General features: G+C 35.2%; 1 protein-coding gene across 5 annotated transcripts in view; it reads left to right on the plus strand.

The window, feature by feature from the left end:
• Hexim (Hexamethylene bisacetamide inducible) overlaps positions 1–25871 on the plus strand; it is a 215254-nt gene that overhangs the window by 78463 nt on the left and 110920 nt on the right. For all 5 annotated transcript variants that reach the window (XR_011332944.1, XR_011332947.1, XR_011332946.1 and 2 more), the window contains 2 exons: positions 19966–20080; positions 21962–22093. The gene's annotated coding sequence lies outside the window, so the exon portion shown is untranslated. The remainder of the gene's footprint in view (positions 1–19965; positions 20081–21961; positions 22094–25871) is intronic.

A 25871-nucleotide genomic window follows, 5' to 3' on the forward strand; every position in this document is an offset into this window, starting at 1 on the left:
TAAATGAAGAAATCCCATTGTTCGACACATACAAATGTGTTGCAATTTTGTGTATACATTTATTTTTAAAAATGTTAGGCTATATCTATTTCAAAATGTAACTTACTTTTGAATAACCCTATATTTGCTGTTATGATCAAACTTTATTTATTTAGTCCAGGAAAATAATTTATTTTTCACTTTATAACTATGAAGGAAGTATTTTTTTTTAAATAATAGGCTTATACATTACAATTTCACACTATGAAGGAAATTACATATTAGGTTTGTTTCTGCAGCAATGTTTCCAATGGTTTAAAACCATCATGAGCATGTGCACATCGATAAAACTGAAGTGTGTATACTGATGATGGTTTCAAATGGTTGGAAACTGCTGCAGGAACAAACCTATTATTTCACTAAACTAGATGGCACTAGGAATGGGAAGTCAAATCCAAGCAAAGCAATATGGAACAAAGATTTTCTTTGATGGAGGTAAGTACCCTAGTTAACATTTTGTGAATATGTTTTCTGTAATAATTCATGCGATCACCGTTAGAGTTGAAGACGTGGTTTATGAGCTAAAAACATTAAGTTGGAATCTTACTACAACGAATTGCTTTAATTAATATAGCATCATTTTCAACTGTAAAGATTATAAAATAAAAAGGTAATCATGTAGAGAATAAAAATTAGTTATATAATTATTTGCAAGGAGGCTTGAGTGAAACCATGAAGTGAAGCTACTGAATAAAGCATATAAATATGCTAACAAGTTACTAAAATATGGACTATAAATATGTAGTTATAATTAATATAATTACAATAGGACAAACACCATGCCAATGAATTGGAAAATGTTCTGCTTGCAATATATGGACTTTCTTTTTTGTTTGGTTCAGTCTATGATGTGGCCCATAAATCAGTTGAAACTACCAGTTATTCACCTCTTCATTGACTAGCTTCAAGGTATATGGATAGCTTAGCAGCTACTTGCCTAGAGCAGTAGCTGTTTGAGGTTATGTTATTAGTTATTGGTGGCTATTAAAAAAGCGCTTGTAGAGTTGGATTAGCGAATAAGTTTACAATGAATAGAAAGTTATAAATTTGGAATAGCGTATTTTTGTACCTCAGAATTGGAAATATGGTCACAATTATTACATTAATGTTTTTGACTTATTTGTTGGTAATATTAAAAGATAAGAGTTTTTTTTAAGTGAAGTGAAAATACGTGCTGTGGTACATTTAAAGGAATGTATTCAGTCTGAATTCGAAAATTTACGTCTCAAAACATTTGTGACATGTTTTGTGTTTCTGTATTGAATAGATATCATCTTTGCATTGAAAGTGAATGAGGACACTTTGAACATCTAATGTAGGCAAGGTTAGTAAGTAACATGTGTTCCTTCCACTCAGTGGCATGGTCCTTAACTTGTCGTTATTCGCTCCATCTCTCAGAATGGACTCATAGATGTAACATATTATCACAGTCCTTTTGTAATAAATGTTATCTGTATGGCTTTACGTTTTTAAATTAAACCTGTTCACATAATAATGTGAACTGACTTATGGGCCTACTGTATTATACAAGTTCCTGTTCTACAAATCAGTGGGATATGATACCTTAAATTTTGATGGTGAAATCGAAGCTATATGTGTAACACTAAAAACTTTTGTACTATATCGTATTAAACTCTGTTCTAACTAGCAGTTAAACTTTCAGATTCAAGAACAGCGTTATAACATCAACATTCATTCATTTAATGTTCTGCCCAAGGGCAGGTCTTTCACTGCAAACCCATCTTTGTCCAATCTTTCCTATTTTCTGCCTTCCTCTTCGTTTCTTCATATGATCCATATGTCTTAATGTCGTCTATCATCTGATATCTTCTTCTACTCCAAACCCTTCTCTCGTTTACCATTCCTTCCAGTGCATCCTTCAATTTCTTTTCCTCTTTCTGATCAGTTTCAGCATCATTCTTTCTTCACTCACTCTTTCCAATTCAGCAACATTAAGTTAGTACCAAAAAAAAATTCTCGAGTGTTGGAAAATTATACATTACCTGAAAAGGTTTTTTTTTTCCTCTCTTGTACGGAGGAGGGACCCAAAGACTTACACTGTAGCCTGAGGCTTATTGTGCTTACCACTCCTATTCTGTGAATGACGGTAGCCGAACAGCTGCTTTCTTGTACAAGTACAGCATGCTGCAGCGTGAACTTACCCCAGGCTATTATATGGATGATGATGATGATGATGATACGTGAATTAATGATAGCGAAATGAGTCCGAGGTTCAATGCCGAGAGTTACCCAGCATTTCTGCATCAATTGGTTGAGGGAAAACCCCGGAAAAAACCTTAACCAGGATTTGAGCCTGGGCCTGCTCGTTTCATGGTCAGATGTCAAACCATTACTCCACAGCGGTGGACCATCTGAAAAGGTTAAAAAAAAGAATAGTTCTTCAGTGGGTACCTTCAAATTGTGGTGTTTCTGGCAAAGAGACAGCTGATCTTGCAAAAAAGGGAAGCAGAATCACACAACAGACAATAATATACAGTATTTACATTTGCAATCTTGGCTTCATTTATACACCGACGGATCCTTGATCTCCAGAGAACAAGGTGCCGGTGCACTTGTTACGTGCTGTCTCTTCTCACTTTATAGATCTCTTGGATATGGTGAAAACATTGCAATAAGTGAAAGTCTCAGGAATCTTTTATGCCACATCAATAAATTTAGGAATGCAGTTATATTGTCAGACTCCAAAGCAGCTATTCTATCAATCGTCTCTAAACACACATCTTCATCTCAAACAGCAGAAATAACTAAAATGCTATCTCAATTAATATCACTCAATAAAAGAATTGTATTCTAATGGATACTATCCCATTGTGGAATCCTGGGAAACGAGAATGTGGATGCTTTAGCAAAGAAGGGCAGCACTGCTACTTACAGACCTGTTACTAAATCTACGTATTACTCTGTGAAAAGATTTATTAAATCTACATACTTAGACTTCAACAAACAAAATTTGATAACACAATCCCAAGGGAAAAAATGGAGCTCTCTGTATCATAATCCACAGTTAATTCCCGATTTACCACGAAAATCATCTGTAGCTGCATTTAGGTTGGCAACAGGCCATGATTGTTTGGCTAAACACCTGCATAGAATTGGAATATATCAGTCCCCTAACTGCCCATTGTGCAACTCAAACCAAGAAATGGATTCGGAACACCTCAAAATCTGTGCTTCAGTGGCTGGCCATGATAATATCTTTGAAAAATATTGGAGTGCAAGAGGTCAAATGACTTTATTGTCAAATGCCTGGCATTAGAAAACAACAACAACAACAACAACAACAACATTTTCAATCTGTTAAAATTTAATTCAAAATTCATAGAGATTAATTTTGAATATTACTCCAAAGAAGGTTGCAAATAAGAAAAAAATGGAAAATTCTATGCAAGAATCAAGATCACTCAGAAAAGTTACGGTTGCTACATTTAGAGTACCTAACAGTCGTGATTGTTTGGAAGCATCTACATATAAATGGATTATATTTTTCCCCTCTCTGCCCACTTAGTAACCTTCAAGAAGAAATGGATCAAAATTACCTTCTCTGATGTCCGGCAATTGCTATAAAAACATCGGTAAGTGGAAAATATTGGAGTGCTAGAGAACTAATGGTTCTACTGCCAACAGTTCTGTGTTAGTAACAACAACATTCATATTACCCTATTGGTATCGCATGATACCGTCTTACGACCTCTTTTGTTAGTGTGAATGTAATGTCAGGTGACACAAGGTGTCGTGCAAAATGTATTATTTGCTTCAAATAAGACTGGTTTTTATCAAGAATGTATTGTCACCAGATTACGTCAAATGACAACTGTAAACATTAAGTTAAACCAAACCCTTTAACTCTATTAAATATAGAATATAATCTAAATTTAACAGAAGAAATACTGAAATCAGAAGTAAACACTGAAATACTGAAACAATTGTCTTTAGAGACAATTAATATTAGGTACCCTCCACAAAACTGGCTTCATTTATACACCGACGGATCCTTGATCTCCAGAGAACAAGGTGCCGGTGTAGGTGTTACGTGCTGTCTCTTCTCACTTTATAGATCTCTTGGATATGGAACAACAAGTTTTGATGGTGAAATCATTGCAATAAGTGAAAGTCTCAGGAATCTTCTATGCCACATCAATAAATTTAAGAATGTAGTTATATTGTCAGACTCCAAAGCAGCTATTCTATCAATAGTCTCTAAACACACACCTTGATCTCAAACAGCAGAAATAAATAAAATGCTCTCTCAATTAATATCACTCAATAAAAGAATTGTATTCCAATGGATACCATCCCATTGTGGAATCCTGGGAAACGAGAATGCGGATGCTTTAGCAAAGAAGGGCAGCACTGCTACTTACAGACCTGTTACTAAATCTACGTATTACTCTGTGAAAAGATTTATTAAATCTACATACTTAGACTTCAATAAACAAAATTTGATAACACAATCCCAAGGGAAAAAATGGAGCTCTCTGCATCAAAATCCACAGTTAATTCCTGATTTACCACGAAAATCGTCTGTAGCTGCATTTAGATTGGCAACAGGCCATGATTGTTTGGCCAAACACCTGCATAGAATTGGAATATATCAGTCCCCTAACTGTCCATTGTGCAACTCAAACCAAGAAATGGATTCGGAACACCTCAAAATCTGTGCTTCAGTGGCTGGTCATGATAATATCTTTGAAAAATATTGGAGTGCAAGAGGTCAAATGACTTTGTTGTCAAACGCCTGGCATTAGAAAACAACAACAACATTAAGTTATATATTATTATGACTTCATCAACAATCAGTATTAAACTGGTGGTGTGAAAGAGCACATGTTTATTGGTTTTATTTCACGTATGTGTATTTCCAACAGGGCAGAACTGAATTATGATATAAATGTCGATATGGACTACCGTAAAACTTTAAATAACACTCTCCACCATTCTGTGAACTCTAAACTAAGTCTAATTGTTCTTACATGGATTGCCTCTCTGAGCTTTGTTTCATTTTTAGAGATTCTGGTTCTATTGTACCTAATAATCCTTCAGAATCACTGTAGGAAATCCAAAATAAGTAAATAAATAAATCCTTTATTGCTCCAATATTCCAGATTTAAAGCCTCGAATCATCACTCATCAGAAATCATCAAATCACTATCAGTACCACTATATCAATTTCTTTTGAGAAGTGGACGTAGCCAATACCTTCATGCTTTTTTTTTTCTAGACACACAAAAGCACCAGCAACAATCTTTCTCGTCTCACATCATGACTAACATTGAAGACACAAGGCTACATCATGTGACATGGTTATCTCTTAATATTGTAGATACATCTTTACAGAAGCAGAAAAGAGTCTTAAGTTTTAAGTACCGGTACTTAGTAGTTCCTACCATAAAACTTAATGTAATTTTTCGTAATAAAGCTGAGTCTTCAGTAAAGTGTACAGTAGTAGCAAAAAAAAAAAAAACCGGACCAACCCTTGTAGCTGATTTCAGAGCCTTGTTCACTCCAGAGTGCGCTAGACTGGTAAGTAGGACTTTCGTGTTTCGAATCCTGCCTGGGAAGGAAACTTTTTCTTGTTCCTTATTCAGATTTATTCCCAATACTTTTCGATTGCTGGTAAAATTCATGTTCTGGGAATAATAAGTTAATTGAGTAGTAAAATATCGCTGCAATCGAAAAGTATTGGGAATAAATTTGAATAAGGAACAAAAAAAAGTTCCCTTCCCAGGCAGGATTCGAACCACGAAAGTCTTAGTTACCAATCTATCGTGCTCTGGAGTGAACAAGGCTCTGAAATCAGCTACAAGGGTTGGTCTGGTTTTTTTTGTCACTACTATACATAGTTAAATGCAATTAGAATTACCGACTAGGGTAGAATTGTCAAAGATTATCACTTTGCAAATTTGCAGAATATCACTTGCATAGCGAATTTTGCATATAAATTCGTGCTGTAGCTATTACAATTGAGTAAAATGAATTTAATTGCAGAAAATAATGTCAAGCAAGCAATGAAAAAATCGACAGTAACTTCAGCAGAAACATAGACAGACTTCAGTTTATTTATGTTTTGTGAGGAAAGCTAGGCCTATCTTCAATAATAGCTTAAATTATAGGAGACTACTGGTATGTAACTATTTTGGAAATAATAAATCTTGCTCCAATAGGTCAAGAAATTAAGGATCGAACTGGATAGGACATAAGTGATGAAAACCAGAGAATGTAAATGGATGAGGATGGGAATGAAACCCATAAGGAGAACGAAGAATAGGAAGACCAAAACTAACCTGGAAAATGACAATAGAACGAGAACTTAAACAAGAAGTAGGGAAATCATGGAATGAAGCAAAGAGCGTGGTTAAGAATTGAGTTCGATAGGAAAGATTTGTTGTGGCCCTATGTTCTACTTAGGAAAATCAATGAAATTGATGATGATGATGATGATGATGATGATAATGATGATGATGAGTCCACACCTGTGGAGTAACGGCTAGCGCATCTGGCCGCGAAACCAGGTGGCCTGGGTTCGATTCCTGGTCGGGGCAAGTTACCTGGTTGAGGTTTTTTCTGGGATTTTCCCTCAAATATGAGCAAATGCTGGGTAACTATCGATGCTGGACCCCAGACTTATTTCACCGCCATCACCTTCATTTCATTCAGACGCTAAATAACCTGAGATGTTGATACAGCATCGTAAAATAACCTACTAAAAAAATTGTGATGATGATGATGATGACGACGACCTAACTATCAACATGGTAAGTATTTCAGATGTTAAAACCAATGTTACAATATAATAATTGACAATCAAGAATTTATAAATTTGATGTTACCAGATAATGCATTATTAGCTGGATATTTAGAACATATTTTATTAAGATACTCCCGTTTTCCCTGCCATAACTTCATGTTTGTAACTGATTCATATTACTGACACAGTAGGCAATAGGATAAAATGACTAGAGGTTCTGGTGGTGAAATCCACTCTATGGAGCAAGTAATCGTTGAAGATGATTGAATTTCGTGTCAGGGATGGCATTGGATTAGTCAGAAATAATTTTAAGCATATTAGTTAGTTGGATGCTGATATCAGATAAGATCGTGAAGACCCTTTTGGGCTCTGTTAGACTGGCAGCAAGCTATAGAAAATTCCATTAGAGATTAGATGAATAAAGTGAAATTCTTAATGATGTAGTAATAATAATAATAATAATAATAATAATAATAATAATAATAATAATGATACCCCCAGCAAAACAATTGAAGAAACTGGAAGAAGGAAGAACCTCACCTAGTTCTGAAGATGATTCACACGAAGTCGAAACTAGACAACTAAGGTAATTTACCACTTTTCATTTTAACACTAGGAAGTTGTTATTATAAGTAAAATCTTATATGATACAAAGTGTTAAAAGTGTGTAATCAAGATGTATAAACAACTTATGAAATACCATTTACATAGAAAACAGTTTGGCCCTCATGGACGAATATTGAAAAAATTTGAAACAGATAACTAGTTTTGAAGACTCTGGTTATAGAAAAATTGAGACAAGATATCCACATTAGAAGTGGTTACATATTTGTACGCATGGCTCCCTTACATCACATACAAGAGGAGGAACATGTCCTCTTTTTTCATTTTACAATTCTGTAGGAGATTATACAATAAATTTCGAAGAAGAAATTAATGCTATTTATATATACAGAGCGTTCGCCTACGGGTGGGGCCAGGAAAGCGGCCTGCCTGCGGTATCGCTTGCGGGAATTGTCTATCCGTAAGCTTCCCCTTTCTATACTATACTCTGTAGAGTTTTAATTTTAAAAGTTTTGCAGCAGTAAAGACTGATGTTTTTGAAACACTAACTTCCTGTGAAACACGTCTGAGAGATTTATTAGGAGAGCGTGTCAATGATGCACTGATTTCATCAATGTTTTCTCCCGTCAATACTCTTCGTTTTCACTTAGGAATTGTAGCATTTATCGACCCTTTTGTCCTTCATTTGTTAAGAAGACGTCTAACAGTTTCTCTACCCTGAATTGGAGCACCCGGATATTTCACTTCAAATTCCCTACGCACCTCTCTACATGACTCTGTTTTCACATATGCATCATACATAAAAACTCTCTGTTCAAGCGTGAATTTTGCGTTTTGCATTGTTAACAAATTTTACACACACGCTGAATATTTAAGCAACTGTGTCAAGAAACTGCACTGTACGTGTTAAATACTGCTACATCTGGCTCACAACTGATAACTTGTCGAACCTTGATGTCCTTGATTGTCGAGCGTGTCTCAACAACTGCGCGCACAAAGCGGCGTATCAGTACATGCCGCTTTCCTGGCCTCACCCTTAGGCGAACGCTCTGTATTTGCAAGCACTCTTTTAGATTAAATAAATTCCAAAACACTGTAATAGTATCAGATTCAACGGCAGCCACACGAGCTATAATTTGACAACTACCTACAAAAGGGGCTAAAATTCAAGATTGTAAGAAAATGATCTATTACCTAACTAAACTACAGAAAAAAAAATAGTTTACGATAAATTTCTTCCCATTGTAATATAAAGGGAAATGAAACAGCAACTTTTCGGCTGAAAAAAGCAATGAAATTTTACAACCATTTAATGAAGCACTTCCACTTTATTCTGTAAAACACCTAATCAAAAGCAAATTCAAATCTGCCCAAATACAACAAAATTTGGATGAAGCAAAAGATAAAACCTGGGAAATTTTATTAACTAACACCGAGATATTCCCCCTGTTGTGATGTTGAGGTTGATAATAGGGCATGATTGAAACGCCACCTACACAGCATAGGAATTTTCCGTACATCCACCCGTATATTATGTGATGCAAATGATGAGATGAACATGGAACCCATCAAAAGATGCACAGCACTGCTACAAGAAGTTGACATTGTACAAAAATACTGGAGTGCAAGACTGCGAATTACTTTATTATCAAGTGCCTAGGCACAACCAATAATAATAACAGTTTACTGTACAGCAGTAAGTGTTTATATTAATTATATTTATTTGTGGAAATGCTGTCTGATGCACTCAATAAAGCTGCTTGATAAGTGCAAAAAAGTTAGCGAACAATTTTACAGGTGTCAGAATTCTTAGTCTTTTATAGAATACTAGCTTAAATTACCCGGCGTTGCCCGGGTTTTAAATTTTGGTCTGTTTCTAAATAAACTGTTTGTTAGACTTATCGGAGACCTCGGCAAGGGAACTATATAAAACCAAAACGAACCGTATTTACTTATGTTTTCTCCTCCCTAGTGACGAATATTAAAGAAAGTGCCACTAATATCCAAAAAACTGACTAATCGAAATAATTCCATCTCACCTACGAATAGAGTTTTAACAACATTAAGACCTTATGCTACAGGGATATTTAAGATATTTAACATTGTGATTGATGATAATATTTATCGTACCACGGCATTATGCATTATTAAGCCTTTCTGCCCACAATATATTTAATTTCCTTCAAGGCCAAACTACAATCTGTAATGGATGGATTCTATCAAAAACATGGATTTCAGGGTGTTTTGCAGTAACGGAGACTATACTCATCAGAATTCTCTCCTGGAGAAGGCAATGTAGAACACTACCACAACAGAAAATCATATTTTTCTATAAACGGCCATGTCATTAATGACCATAACTTATTAATAAGAGACGGGTTAACAGTAACAGTAAAATAGGCTCTATATTATTATTGCAATATTATAATATTGTAATATTAACACAAATATTACTATAACTTATAATAATTGCTTAAAATCGAATGGCTATAATAGCAATACGTGGGATAAAAACATTATCTTCTTTCGTTTTTCCAGTTAATATTGCCACTCATATTACGTTTCGCATGAGTTTTTGACACAAATTCTTGTTAGTACATAATTTTGGTGAGTCAGTATTTCGCAATAGTAGGTCTACTATGGCTATTCAACATTAAGTAAATTATGTGGTAGCAATCCTTGTAGTTTGAAAGAATTCTAGAATTCAGTTGGATAAAACAGTCTGCTCACTATCTACAAAACTGCATCGAGGAATTCATAATACGGTCCTGGACTGCGTAAAGATACTTATTGCATGAATTATCTAGTTTTAGCCTTCATGATGTGTAACAACAATGTAATTTAATTTCGTGTTAAAATTTCCAAGGCCTCGTGAAAGTCTATGTTGAATAAAACAGACAATAATAAAGAACAATTGACTGTAGAAGATTTTGCATTTTAATATAATACATGAATATTTGATCTATTTATTTTTATTTTTTATATATTTAATTAATTTAACTTCCATTTGCACAATTTTAATGTAGCCTGTGTTCTTCTCCTGGTTATGAAGGTTAAATGTGCAAACTTTGGCACATATCGGTCAAAGCGTGTAGATTTGTATAGAGAACATACACACCCACATACATACATACATACATACATACATACATACATACATACATACCCACATTCAATTTTATATATTAAGATAATCTTGTTAGAAAATTGAGAGAGAATGGAAACATAGAAAGAAGAATCACGTTTTGACTCAGAAAATCCTAAATGTTACGACATAACATTTCGTGTAGAAAGTCTTTCGTAAAGCTACGCATTTTTAATTTTCATTTTTATTTTTAATGTAATACCAATTTAGTGGTAATGATGAGCGACTATCCAAGACACTCTATTGCAGCTACCTTGAGGGTTGCTTCACTCAGTGAATTAAGATCTGCATTTCATATCTCAAAAGCAACTAACATGCAGTTCTGTCAGTCAGACTTGCCAAGAGCAGGCTTAAGTTATAAAAGTAATTGCTGCTGTGAAAATTCATCCACCCAGAATCAGAGATTTAAGGCCCGCTCCCACTTAGCGGAATCAAATTGAACAGAATTTCTCTTCACAATGTATTTAAATGGAAGATAGCATAACGCAGTGTGGTGCAGCGTGTTGAATCGAACAGAACAGAATTCAAGAGCTGGAATATTTATTCTACTGCCGGAACAGAATTTCTTGTTTTGGATATGATCGTAAGTTCTCGTGAAGCCTTCGTGAAAAAACAAATGAACCACATCCATTCTTGGCTGCTTAATTTGTTTACTATTGAAAGTTACTGCTGAAATAGTACTGTACATATACAAAAATCACAATTTAATATGAACGAAGAAAAATTAATAAACTTTGTGCAGAATTATCATCTTTTGTATGACGAAACATAAAAGTACTGTTCATTTCGATTCCATTAGATGAGTGGCAGCAGACTTTTCATTTCGATTCGATTCCGCTAAGTGGGAGCAGACCTTTAGAATTAGCGACTTCTGTCTTTAAGAAAGAGATATATCTGTGTCAACTTAAATAGTCTTCTGTACCAAAGTGATAAAAAACTCATGTTGAAGTCACAACAAAAAGTAGAAATAATAAAATTTCATAAAGATGAGTAACTTTTAGTTTTTTTTTAAAACTTCTTTGTATAAGAGTTGTTTGGAATAAAACAGCAAATATTGCACATGTTTGTAAAACAGCGATTTTTTATTTTGTACAGGATGTGTAAAATAATGCATTCACTAATGATTTTTAAATTAAATTATGATTTAACAATGCAACTGCAGAGGTCATATCAGCGTCGCTGGTGTGCCGGAATTTTGTCCCGCAAGAGTTCTTTTACATGCCAGTAAATCTACTGACATAAGCCTGTGGCATTTAAACACACTTAAATGCCATTGACCTGGGCCAGGATTGAACCCACAACCTCGAGCATAGAAGGCCAGTGCTATACTAACTACGCTACCCAGGCTTACTCCATTAATGATACTCTAAGTACATTTGTTTCTTATTTTTTTATTCTTCAGGTCTTAAAATGTATGAAATCATAAATGTTTGTATATATTTTCATGTTATTATTATATGGACCCAGTGAATCGTTAAAAAGAAGTGTATCTGAAAATCAGTTTGTCGCTATTAAAAATAAAGATAGCTGTGATTTCAGTAATCATGAACAGAAACTAATCAAAGACAGTTGAATATTAACAAGTTCTTAATTTTCAAGTCTTCTTGAAGTTGATCAACATGGAAAATTTTACATAAAAATAGACAATTGAAATTATAATGTTGATTGGTTATTGTGATAGGAGAAGCAAACAGGAAATGAATAGTGCATCCAGTATCTAAAATAAAAAAAGAAGTTAATAATAGTGTACATGTTAAAAATAAGCATATTCTGGAAATCAGCAAATTACAGATGGCGAAATAGCTCTTGATATTTTATTATTTGTGGAAGATACCTGCTTCAGCAAGGTTGCCTCTGTACATTCCGGAAGTGAGGTGATAAACTACTTGTATCAGAAGTATCCAGGAAGATGATTTGGCAGAAAAGAAGTAGCTGTTGAATGGCCTCCAAGATCTCCAGATTTGAAGCTGTTAAATTTTTTCTTATGGGGTTATTTGGAGGGAGGATCTATCGAAACAAATCAGATGACATAAAGGAGTTAAAGGATCAGCTATGAGATGCAACAGATCAGAGGAACAAGGTTCCTGAAAGCATTAGACAATTTCCAAGATAGAATCAAATGCACATTGTTTGGAAATGAATGCAAGTCATTTTGAACAATGTTTATGACTTCATACATTAATTTAAACCTCGAAGATACAAAAATAGAAAAGTAAATATAGTATATAATTAAAAAAAAAAACATTCTTTTGCACTTGCAGTACAAAACGAAAAAAAACTACTGTTTTACAGACGTGCACAAAATTGATTGATTTACTTCCAACAAATCTTATACTCAGCATTTTCATTAAAAATAAAAATTTAACATTTATAAGCCATCTTTTTACTCAGTTTATTATAATAATTAATCTATCTTAGGAAAAGATTTTTATTTTGCTAGGAACTGTACTGCATCATATGTTAGTTTATTCTACATGGGTCATTCAATAATTAGTGGCAACAATGTTTTATGTGACGCTATCAGGGGTAAATGATACAAGCTGATAACAATGAAAAAGAGGAGCATCTGATGTGTGTTATCTTTGAGCTTGAAGACAATAATCTCATTTATAAGATATTTGTAGTGAGTTTAATCTGTAGACTATTATCTGTAGCGCTCTAAAATGTTTAGCAAATACGAACAAAGATGCTTCATTAAAATTCAGATTGCAAGAGGCAAGAATAATCGACAATGCCATACAGCATTACTGGAAGCTTATGGTAGAGAGACTTCACCATATCGTACTGTGGCTAGATGGGAGTGTGCATTTCGCAATGGGAAGGAAGATGTTCATAAAAAACGTGGAGCTGGTAGACTGCAATTGACACGTGATGATGTGCATGTGAATGCTGCAGAGCACTGCTGGAAGAACACTGTTGTTGGACTTGTATTGAACTAGCAAGGGAAGTTCAAATTGCTCCGTACAGAGGAAATGTTAACTAAAGTGTGTGCTTTTTTTTTCTGTCTGAGATTTTCGGCTTCTCTTTTCTTCTTCAGCCTCTCCTATCTTTGATGTTCTGTTTCTTTCCTTTTTGGAGCCATTTTCTAGAAAAAATATAAAATACCGAAAAATCTAAAACTGACAGGTATGTCATTGGTATTACGTAGGCGAATGCTAAGTTGTACATCAGTAAATAAAATGCCTAATTACACTGTAAGATGATTATCAACCTCCTGGTAAAGATGTCAGCCTCCTGGTATAAAAAAGGTCCAAAAATAATGTTAGAAGATGAACCTCACGTCCGTATTTGATGTTTCTCTCCAATTATTGCACATCTGCTTCACTATTAAGAACCTAAGAAGAAAGAAGTATCTACCTAAGCAGCAAAAATATCTCTATATTTTTTCTTTTCCAGGAAGCTGACATGTAAAACTCTGGATAAACTTTACAAATATTTAAGATACGTGTAAATGGTGTAAAATATTTTATAGACATCCTATATTACGCTTTTAAGTATACATTTCGAAATAGTGGACCAAATAACTAAGAAAAACAATTGAAGCGTCGGCTGGAACAACGTTGTAAGTTAAAACATTTTCATTCGGGATGTTTCCGTCTAATAATGTTGTATGTCATATTACCTTGCTATACTCTTTGGCTTGCAACTGTCCATCAATGCAGTACGTGAAATTTGTCCACTCAAAAGTTTGCTATCCTATAACAACAACGTTGTACGTGTACACATTTTTGCTGCTCCTGTAAATTTTACCAAATATAATTTATAATGTTATTCCAGCCGACGCTTCAATTATCGTGGTGTCATGAATGTAAAATTCTTAAAAAAAAAAATGAAACAGACAGTCCAGGAGGCTGACATTTAAGGAGTTCTTCATTTGTTACCACCACTGTAGGAAATATTTAAACAATAATTTGAGATGGGAAATATAAGCCTATAGGCATAAAAGACATGCGATTTTTTCAACCTTCCTTTAAAGTTAGTTTTCGCATTAATGGTGTTGGACGTCAAATTGGCAACATTTGAGAGATTCACCCATATACAGGGTGCAAGTGAAAAGTGATTGAAGGGGGCAATAGAATACATTATGTAAATGAAAAACCTATTAATCCGTGGCGCTACAGCCCGTGAAGAGCCTAGACCGACCAGCCGGCTGCTGGCCTCACGCCCACATGCCGAAGCAGAGGTGGACGATCGTCCAACCAGAATGGAGGTATTGTGTTGTTAGCACGATGATCCCCCCCAGCCATTATAGCTGGTATTCGCAACCGGATTTCGCTACCTATCGTAGCTCCCCAAGTGCATCACGATGCTGGGTGGGCACCAGTCCCATACACTGGCCGAAATTTCATGAGAAAATTTCTTCCCCCATGAGGAATCGAACCAGCGCGCATTCCGTAACGCGAGTCCTAGGCGGGATGCCTTAGACCTCGACGCCACGGCGCGGGACCGAAAAACCTATTAAGTGTTTTGTAATTAAGAGCAGATTAATTAGAAAATTAGGCTGAAAATGCGCGTAATTTAGCAACTGCTTCACCAGCTCACCTACGAAAACACACATTCACTCGGTCTGAATGGCATTGGTCTGTTCCTTACTCACTGCAGTGGGGTTCTCAGACTTCCTAATGACAGGAAATAACGATACACATTAATCTGTCTATTTAATTTGCAAGAAAAACCGTCCATTTTGTTTAAGAACTGTAAAAGAATAAATAATTCGTTATCAGTTTCTGTAATAATAAGAGTAAAAACAAGAATTACATGAATAGTACTTATCAAATAAAACTCTGTTAACCTTTAGAGGAAAATTATTTTTTTCTGAGGAAAGTATTTTGAGACTAATATGATACTATAAATTTTTGTACTCTATACAAGGAATAAGCTACGATGAAAGAGTAATGGAACGGAGAAAAATTCCCTCCGGCGCTGGGATTTGAACCCGGGTTTTCAGCTCTACGTGCTGATGCTTTATCCACTAAGCCACACCGGATACAACCCCGACGTCGGATAGAATCATCTCAGATTAAGCTCCAACTCTTGGGTTCCCTCTAGTGGCCGCCCTCTGCACTACGTTATAGATGTCTATGAACGTAGGACCGAAGTCCACACATGTGCTGAGGTGCACTCGTTATGAGTGGCTAGTTGGCTGGGATCCGACGGAGTAAGCGCCGTCTTAAATCACGAAGTGATTTATGCATATCATATATATTATCATATGTACTTCGGTACTTAAAATAAGGAATAAGCTGTTAAAATCTGCAGAGTTATATCTCTTCCACTCTGTATAATATAACAGATCACGAAGGAAGTCATGAGTCTTCATTTGGACTGAAGCACCACTATGTGTCGCTGATTTCAAATAAAAACTCATTTCTTTGAGAATTACTGTATTGTATTCGCATAATGAGGAAGTAAAAACATTTTTGTAAGACAGTTTCAGATTTTATTTTGAATACATTATATAATTTCTTATGAGTTTTTGATAAATTTACCTTGACTGCTTAAAGTAAAGATTAGTAGGTCAGTGGCGAAGCTAAGGTGTAAATACTGGGTAGGCTGAAAAAGTCTGCTTACCTCATATTTTTATACAGCAGGTCCAGGAATCGATTCTTCTTTGTTGCAAAAGTGCCAGTTACTCTTTCCTTGAATCTCTGATCGGTAGCATGTTGTTTAACCAGTTTCTTTTCAGTGGGGATTGTACTGAGAGAACTTAATCTTTCATTCTTCATTGAATTACCCTTTTGAGTGTGCTCACACTCCTTTTGGGGGAAGGTATAGTACCGGGAATGACAAGAACAACTTCTTAAGTCATGTTACCTCTTATAGATGGCTTGAATAATATGCGACATTGAAAATTTTTTTTGAGAAAAGTGGAAAAATGAATAATTTCAAGGGAAAAATTGTTCCGGGGCCGGGTATCGATCCCAGGACCTCTGGTTGAACGTACCTCAGTTGGCAGAGCTCTGGTACGTTCAACCAGAGGTCCCGGGATCGATACCCGACCCCGGAACAATTTTTCCCTTGAAATTATTCAAATCTGCTTTACAGGGAGCTTTACCTGAAAGACTACAGTCTGCATTTCACGAGAAGATCCGAGCAAGGAATGCGAGTTTTTCCCCCACTCTTATAACCTGAACCAGCCGGCCATTGACTGAGCCTTGTTTGTCCCAGCCGGCCAATGACATCACTCCAATCCACCTGCTCCTTCAAGAACGCCGAGTCATTGGCTTACTCTCTACTCTTACCCCGCAAGGACCATACTCCCCTCGCAGGGATCCTCTCGTGAAATTCGGACAGTAGCTTTGCAGTGGAAAAATGGTCTAATTTTCAGAGGAAAGGTAGTTTGGAATGTGAAGAATTCATATAGGACGTGAGTTGACTTGAAAACATATTAGAAAATATAGGTAAAGATTGTAAAGAATTGATCGGTGTAGGTAACCTAAAAGTGATTACTTAACACATGAAATAAAGAGATAGAATGGTTCAAAATGAACGCGAAATGCATATTTCACTTCATTTAGTATATGCAAGGCATAGCAAAACCCGAAACTAACCTAATCTGACCTGTCACAGATTCGTATATGCAATACCAAAAGCCTAAACTAACTTAATCTAACCTGTGACAGATTTGTATATGCAAGGCATATGAAAAGCCTAAAATAACCTAATCTAACGTAACCCATCACAGATTCCTGCACTGTAGAACTTAGTAAAATGCAAGTTGGAAGTTTCAGTGTCACTTACTATAGAAAAGCCAATTCATTTTCCAATCGTTCTTTGTTTCAAAATGGATATGGGGGGGGGGGAACTGAGTATTTGAACTATGATTTTAATGAATTATTAACTGACTGGGGGAAAAAATAGGATCAATTTTGGAGAGAGAAGGAACATTAAATCTAGAAATTACAAATTTATTAGTGTTAGTAGTGGCAGAAAGGTGATTGGTATGTTGAATAAGTAGGAATATCATCATCAGAACCAGGAAGTGAATATTACATTCAATATTACCTATACAGTATAATGTTATACAGAACGGAGGCCAGAACAATAAAATTAAAAACAGGCATATTAAAAAACTGACAACAGTTGAGATGGATTTCTGAAGATGGTCATCCAAAACATTGAGGAGAGAGAAGATAAAAAAAAAAAAAGCTACGAAAAATAATGGAACCAGATGAAGACATAAATACATCAGTTGCAAGAAGAAGACTGCACTGGTATGGGCATGTTCAGAGAATGGGGGTTTAAAGGACACAGAAAATTAATATAGGAATGGGAAGTGGAAGGGAGAAGAACATTTTCCAATAAGCTTACATAATAGAAATGTTCGGAGAAGCTTTTTAAATTATTGATTTCTGTAGAACAATATCATCCAGATGTTTTTTTGTAATTAATTACTTTTAACTTTTTGTATTTTTGTTGTATTCAGTTGAAGATAAATCTTAGTACTGAGGAAAACTCTAGTAAAAACAGCAAGATTAAGGTGGGCTGGGCATGTGGCACAGATGAATGACGTAGAAATTCTTAAAAGGATATTAAATGGAAATCCTGGGGGCCAAAGAAGCCGTGGATGACCAAGAATAAGATGGTTGGATGGAGTTGAGGAAGACATATGTAAGATGGGATACAGGAATTGGAAAGCAATTTCGCAGGATCGAGACAACTGGCGGAAAATCATGGAAGAGGCCAAGGTTCACAATGAACTTTAGCGCCAAGAAAGAAGAAGAAGAAGAAGAAGAAGAAGACTGAGGAAAGCTCTCTTAATAATAATTTATTAATGCTATTACTGCGCATTGCAGATCATACGTCATCTGGCTCATGAATTAGATCTTCATGGCCTGTTTTCAGTCGATAAAACTGTTCACATTCTCTCTTGAATGATAGTCCAGGTTTTCTTTAATATAAATTTTACTGAACGATAAATGACATTTTTAACACATGTTCATAGCAGTTATTTTTTCTAATGTTTGGTGATTTGTGTTGCGCTCTGGGTATATTTAGTCATTTATGATCAAGTAATAAATATTTCGTCGTGGCCCTAAGAAGTGTCTTTTAAATGGACTGAATTTGTCTTCATTGATCTGCAGGAAGTGTCCAGATGTATAGTTTATAAATACTAGATGTCATTACCGGTATAATAAAAACACTGCTGGTCCTTGCAATCTGACTTGTTGATTTGAAAGACCTTGAGCTTATGTTGCATACAAAGTGCATCTGTTTCATTAGTATTACCATAATTAACTTCCTGGGCATGTACAAGTTTCTTATTTATGTCTCGTCTATAGTTTCATAATTATATAATCACAAATTGAAATTTAACTTTTAACATTAATTAACACCAATTTCATTCTAATGTCAATCTTTGCTTTCAAAAATAGAGAGGCTTTTATTAAAAGAAAAATATGAAATATTACGCAAAGTTAATTGAAAATCTACATAGAAAAAACAGCTACAGCACTCCTAGGATTCATGGCCGGTCATGTTTGTCTAAACGTACACTCCTTTAATGATTACACAGTTAAGAATAGAGATCACCTCCTTCAAAACGAAAATGTTAATTCAGAAAGGCAAAGAAATTAAACCTAACTGCATTTATTGTAAAGAAAAAGAGTATGAGCTTATGCTATTATCCAGCCATTGAGTAATGACATTTTTTTCTGAGAAGTTATATAGGTACCACATTAGTTAAAGCCTAATACGTGAATAGAGTTGCCAGGCATTCCGGATTTTAAGATACAATCTTTCACTTAAGAGAAATGATGCCATTTTCCCTCACAGAATGTTGATTTTCCCGTTTTTGAAACTTAAACATTAACAGAAATAGATACTAGCTAAGGCAAAAACTAGATTCATTGGAAATTTTACAAATTCTATTGAAAATTATATGATTTTTCTAGTTCAAATCTATACAAAGTATAATATTACATCCGAGTTATAAACACCAATCTCATTCTGATGCTGCAATTAGTTTTATACAGTATTTACATTGAAATTTGAGTGATTTTTTTATCAAGATAGGCTCTGTGAGGAATATTGTATTGTCGAGAACTCATTGAAATTTTTAATCACTTATAATAAAATGGATGACAGTACAAAATGGGCAACAGTTTTCATTAAATATGTACATTTTTCTTTACGCATACCAGCTTCATATTTCAATAGGCATTTAGTATTAATTAAGTTGACTTGTTCTGTATTGATGTACATCATTCAAGAAGATCAGTAAATATTATTACTATTGTTATTAACTGAAATATTAGAATACTGGTACTGCATGAATAAGCCATACGATTAATCGAGGGTTTATTGTATGTGTATTTACTTGTACAAAAATATTGTTATGGATTTCTTTTTAGTTACCAGTACTTACAAACAAGAAGTCCTGCGTCATTTAATTCAGTACCAGTATAGATTTGTGCTGTGATTAGTTAATAAATGTGATTTTCTTTTACAGATTTTGTGAACAAAGTATGAAAATACCAACTCAGTATGCAACTGCCAGAGAAAGAAGCTTCGAAATTCTGGGATGGAATTGCAGTCATTGAAAGAAGAAAACTAATAGATTATTAGTAAGTACTAGTAGATGGAGACAATAAAATTATTACTGTTAAAAGAGAGGTTATGTTCATATTTGGCCTAAGAGAACTAAGAGAATTTTTATTCGGCTTGTGCAGTTAGTTGTGAAATATAGAGAAATACAGCGTTTCGAAGGTGACTCATGTTAGAAGAGAGAAATGGGTTGGAGAGGAGTATTCAACAAATTAGTACTGTTACAAAGGTTACAATTGCCTAAATTCAATTGATCAACCAGCAATTGACCATTGAAGGCCTGAAATTATAGACAAACGAATAAAGATTGTACCACGTAAATTACCATTGCGATTTTTCTTAAAGTTACAGACTTCTTTCATATAGTTGTTATCTTGAGTTGTCTACATTTTTTGTGCCATATATATTTTTAATTTTGTTTCATAGTAAAACATCTTTATCACATAATTATTAATTTTTACTGTTACACAATTTTTTTTTTACTAACTTCTTGCTTAGTCCTAATGTTCTTCGAGAGTTAATTAATTAATTAATTAATTAGCATTTACTTCTAATTTTATTTTGTAATATTTAATTTGTATCTAATAGTCTTCTTTCCGTAGCTCTTGATTATTTATAATGTTCTTAGAGAATTGTTTAATTACCAGCTTTACCTATTTTAATATTGAGCTTGTGATTATCTTTACTTTTAATACTGGTACTATTAATTATTAACTTGTTCATTACTGCATTCTTTTGTTTTTGGCTGAGTGGAAGAGAAGCTCTGATGGTCTGAACTCTGCCAGAATAAATAAAGAAATAAATAAAAATAAAGAAAGTTGTTACCGGTAGGGTACTCTCATTATCAGTTTTTATTACCATAATTTCTCACCTTCTGCTGTCAATTATTGGGCAGTCAGTCATGTAGTTTTAGCCATTTTTAATTACCCTAATTAGTAAGAATGTCCTCCTCCCTTTTTTTACTTGAAGACGAAGGTAAATTCAACCTTTGAAACGTTGTAATTTCTGTATCTCACCAGTAAAGGAGAATGTCCACTCTGAACCCTAATGCTAATTTTAAATAAAATCTTTTATTTAAAAGTATAATTTTAAGGTCATCTTCTAAGATTTTATTTTATAATTGATAATCAACAGTGCTTAATTATTACATTTTATTTTTATAACAATATTCATATTTAATTCATTATATTTTATTTGCTATTAATTTCCGGATCCTCCTGGTCATTCTTAATTAAAGCCGGACAATTTATTTCTCTCTCTCTTAAACCACCAATACTTCTTACAGTAACTCAAAATGGTGCATTTTCTTCAGAAAATACAAACTGTTTTATATTATATTTATGTAATGAAAGGTTATACTGTAAGTTCCAATTATTAAATTCTTTTCAAGTGAACATTATTATTTTTAAATACTTTATGCAGATAATATAACGCAAATAGTTTTTCTCACTTGTTATGATTAAATTTAAATATATGAAGTATGTACCATTCACAAAATACCTCTTCATGAATGTGTTCAATAGGTACTTTAAATGTTTTCTTTCTTCATGCAAATAAGCACGGATATCTACATAGAATGGCCGTTCATATATTCGTAATGAATTTAAATTGAAGGTCCCCTGCTTTTCATGGTAGTCTAGCATACTTTAAGTCAAGGACAGACCTTATGTATAAACATGTTTAGTAAGTCAGAGGATACAACATATTCAACATTCAAATGAACTTACTGTATAATGATGCCTGATAATTAATTTCGTCTTCTTATTATGATTGTTGATTGATTTGGTCAATTGTGAGAGGGAGAAGGCTGAAGAATATACTGGGCAAACAGAGAAAAATAGGTAAAACTTGACAAGAATATTGGGTCAGGCCAAATTTAATATATTTATATATATTTTCAGATCTTTGTATTGATTTGGAAGTGAAGGGAAGACGAGTTCTCTTCTGAAAGCTGTGCTGCTGTCGATGTAATGCACTCCAAAGAAAAAAATGCATTCCTTCAAATAACTGCAAAGAACGTCTGAAAGGAAAAGGTGCGTGAATAAAAAGTCATGTAGAAAATATTGTTGTAAATAATTTATTTACATTTTAAATATGTTATAATGAAGATAATGTGTTCGTGTTAAATTATTATATTAAAGTAAATGCTTTTATACACAAGATGTTGTTTTATTTATTTATTTTTTAACTGCTTGCACCAAAATCTCTGTTATCGTTAGGAATCTTCACTGAAAATTAAGTTTTCTGAGTTAAATTGTTTGTTGTCAGGCATGTTTGACTAAAACCTTCCTATACGCTGCTAGTCTTGTAGTTGTTTAGTCAATTGTCTGAAGACAGATTTGGACCCCACAAGTGACACCAACAGGATATCACTCATGAGGCAACTAGGCTAGGAAATAATGGGTAGGTTGGTCAATTCTTTTCCCCCTCCATTGCTATATATTACACTATTCAGACTTCAGATGTATACAAACAATTGTTCTTCCTCTGACACATATCATCAAGTGAGATGTACTGCCTGATAATAGATGTGCATATCAGCCAGAATCTCAGAGGAGAGTCTTGTAAAGGTAAGCGTTCACTACATCGTATCGCACTCCTCATACGAATCGCACGCAACGGATATTTTAAGTGCAGTGCGTTCACTGTAACGGCTCCACCTCATCGGATTCTCCTATCAGCTGTTTAAAACATGACGTCGTACGATATTGACATTACTGAAAGCAGAGGAGTTGAGGTTAGGTCTATTAATTACGTCTGTTAGCAAATAAGAATTTGTAATTGCTTCATGCGTCTTAATTGAAGAGGAAGAAACGAAAGAAATATTGGTTACATAATATATTTGCAAGAAATGACTTGATTACTGTAATGGGAACGCCTCAAATTATATAATTCTTCACAATTTTCTACACGCGAATAAGTTTTCCGTCTGCCATTTTGGCGCGACACTGAACATGGCACAACATAATAGTAACAGTTGACCAATTAAAATTGATTTATTAAAGAAGGCCATGATCGCACGCATCGGAAAAGTTGCCCATCCGAGAAACGTGGACGGATTTGCCGGTAGGTGATGCGTCTGATACGATGCAGTGAACATAACAATTACAGCACAGATAGTATTTTTCCGATCCGTGCGATTCGTCCGATGCGTGCGATACGATGTAGTGAACGCTTACCTTAATGTGAGTCTCTAAAACTTGATAAAGTGAAACTTAAGCAATGAGTTACAAATAAATTCAGAGTATGATAATGTTGTAGAGGGTAGCGATAAATGGACATACCATATTGATGGGCCAGTTCAAAAGGGAACAACTAAAAATTAAAGTTTTGAGAAAACTGCATTTTTAAAGCTTCATGTTGTTGTGAAAATCCAATTAATAGCACCCTAAATAAAAAATTATAGTATACTAGCTGTACCCATGTGCTTCGGTGCACTTGTTACAAACAAATAGGCCTATCCCACTTGTAACGCTTTAAGGTCACAATTCCTTGACAAGCATATTACCGGGGTTATACTGCATTGGATTGCATATGACCTCGTTCATGCCCATTTCCTTAGTTGGAACATCAGTGGTTTCAGAGATGATAAGTTAATGTGGTAAATTCAGTTGTTCATTTTAGTTGTTTCCTACCCTTCTGATGACAGACAGAATTTAACTTTGTTCAAATGTGAGTTAGGGAGTGTTGGGAGTTTAACCACAGTCTAGTGACGAAGCTCAATACGTAGTAAATAGATCCACAGATAGTTGCTAACCACTATACTAAAAGCCAGGTGATGGAGTTATGAACGGGATGGATGTTCTGACTCTTTTATGTTTGCTGATGATTTAGCCGTTAATACTATTCATAAAAATACGAGGCCTGTCTAAAAAGTATCCGACCTTAATTTTTCCCGCGTAAAGTTGTGATTCAAAGGCGGCGCCACTGTGCATGGTGGAAGGAGGAACTGTAATGCGCATGCTTGAATTTTTTCACCGCATTCGCTTGTGCCAGTCACTGGCTGGTGGTCGCCAAGTAAGGTGCTGTTCTAGGTGTTTGTCGGATTTAGTTTTCTCGCAAGATGACTGAACGAATTGAGCAAAGATACTGCATCAAATTTTGTCAAAAGCTTGGTGATTCTCAAAGTCAAACAATTCGTAAGATTCAGCAGGTGTTTGGGGAAGATGCGATGGGTGTAACACAAATTAAGGAGTGGTTCAACCGATTCAAAGATGGCCGCACATCAGCGGAGAGTGAGCAGCGTTGTGGCAGGCCCCAAACTGCTCGGAGTGCAGCTGTTGTTGAGAGGGTGCGAAATTTGGTGATGGCAGATCGTCGTTTGACCGTGCGGGAGATTGCCGAAGAGGTTGGAGTGAGTAAAGATTCTGCACATGCAATTTTGCGTGATGATTTGAACATGAACCGAGTGGCTGCGAAATTCTTGCCCAAGTTGTTGTCCCCGGAACAAAAGGACCTCCGTCGTGACGTTGCACAGGACCTTCTGGACACCGCCAACACTGATCCTGGGTTTCTGAACACCGTGATAACTGGAGATGAGTCATGGGTGTACGGGTACGACCCAGGAACAAAAAGACAGTCGTCGCAATGGAAGCATCCCGAGTCTCCAAGGCCGAAGAAAGCGCGGCAGGTGCGAAGCAAAATCAAGGTGATGCTGACTGTTTTCTTTGATGTCCGTGGAATTGTGCATCACCAATACGCACCGGAAGGACAAATGGTGACAAAGGAGTACTATCACGATGTTCTCCGGCGACTCCGTGATGCAGTTCGGCGCAAAAGACCAGACATGTGGACGGCGAACAACTGGCACTTGCATCACGACAACGCCCCCGCACATTCATCCCAATTGATACACACTTTCTTGGCCAAACATGGAATTACAACCGTTCACCAACCTCCCTACTCTCCAGACCTGGCTCCTTGCGACTTCTGGTTGTTTCCAAAATTGAAGACACCACTGAAAGGATCCCATTTTGAGAGTAGAGAAGAGATAATGCGGAATGCGACGACGGAGCTGAACACCATTCCAAAAGAAGACTTCCAGAGGTGTTTCCGGCAGTGGAAGGATCGGTGGGCTAAGTGTGTGCAAGCACAAGGGGCCTACTTTGAAGGGGATTAGGGTCCCAACCCCGTCAGGTATTTGAAATATTTTTTCTGGCTAAAGGTCGGATACTTTTTAGACAGACCTCGTAGTGACATATTGTCTATGGAACTTGCTGATGTATCAAGTAGGGTTGTTGATTGGTGTAGTGCGAATAACCTTATGATTAATTCTAACAAAACTGTTAAATTAAACTTGGTATTAATCGTCTTACTACTGTTAGTAATACTGCTGTTAGGTTTCTGGGCATCTTTCTTGAGCCTAGAATGGGATGGAAAACTTATGTTGACTATGTTGCTAAGAAATTAAGTAAAGGCCTATATATGTTAAGGTTGTTAAGGAATAATTTACCTAACAAGGTATTGTTTACAATATTTCATAGCCATATACAAAGCCATTTAAATTATGGTATTATTCTTTGGGGTCACCATACTTCTGCTCAAGCTCTTTTCATATTACAAAAGAAAGATTTAAGATTAATTCATGGAGTACCAAATACGACTCATTGTAAACCTCTTTTTATAAGGTCACAAATCTTGACATTGCCGTCTATGTATGTATTGGCCTGTCTCCTTTACATTCGGAATAACATTAATAATTACATAGCATGTACTTCTGTTCATAAATATTCTACAAGAAATAATACAAATTTATATATTGACAAATGTAAATACAGTATTACTCAAAATAGTTTTCTATTCTTTGCTTTT

Source organism: Periplaneta americana, chromosome 7 (genome assembly GCF_040183065.1).
Source record: "Periplaneta americana isolate PAMFEO1 chromosome 7, P.americana_PAMFEO1_priV1, whole genome shotgun sequence".
NCBI classification, from domain to species: Eukaryota; Metazoa; Arthropoda; class Insecta; order Blattodea; family Blattidae; genus Periplaneta; species Periplaneta americana.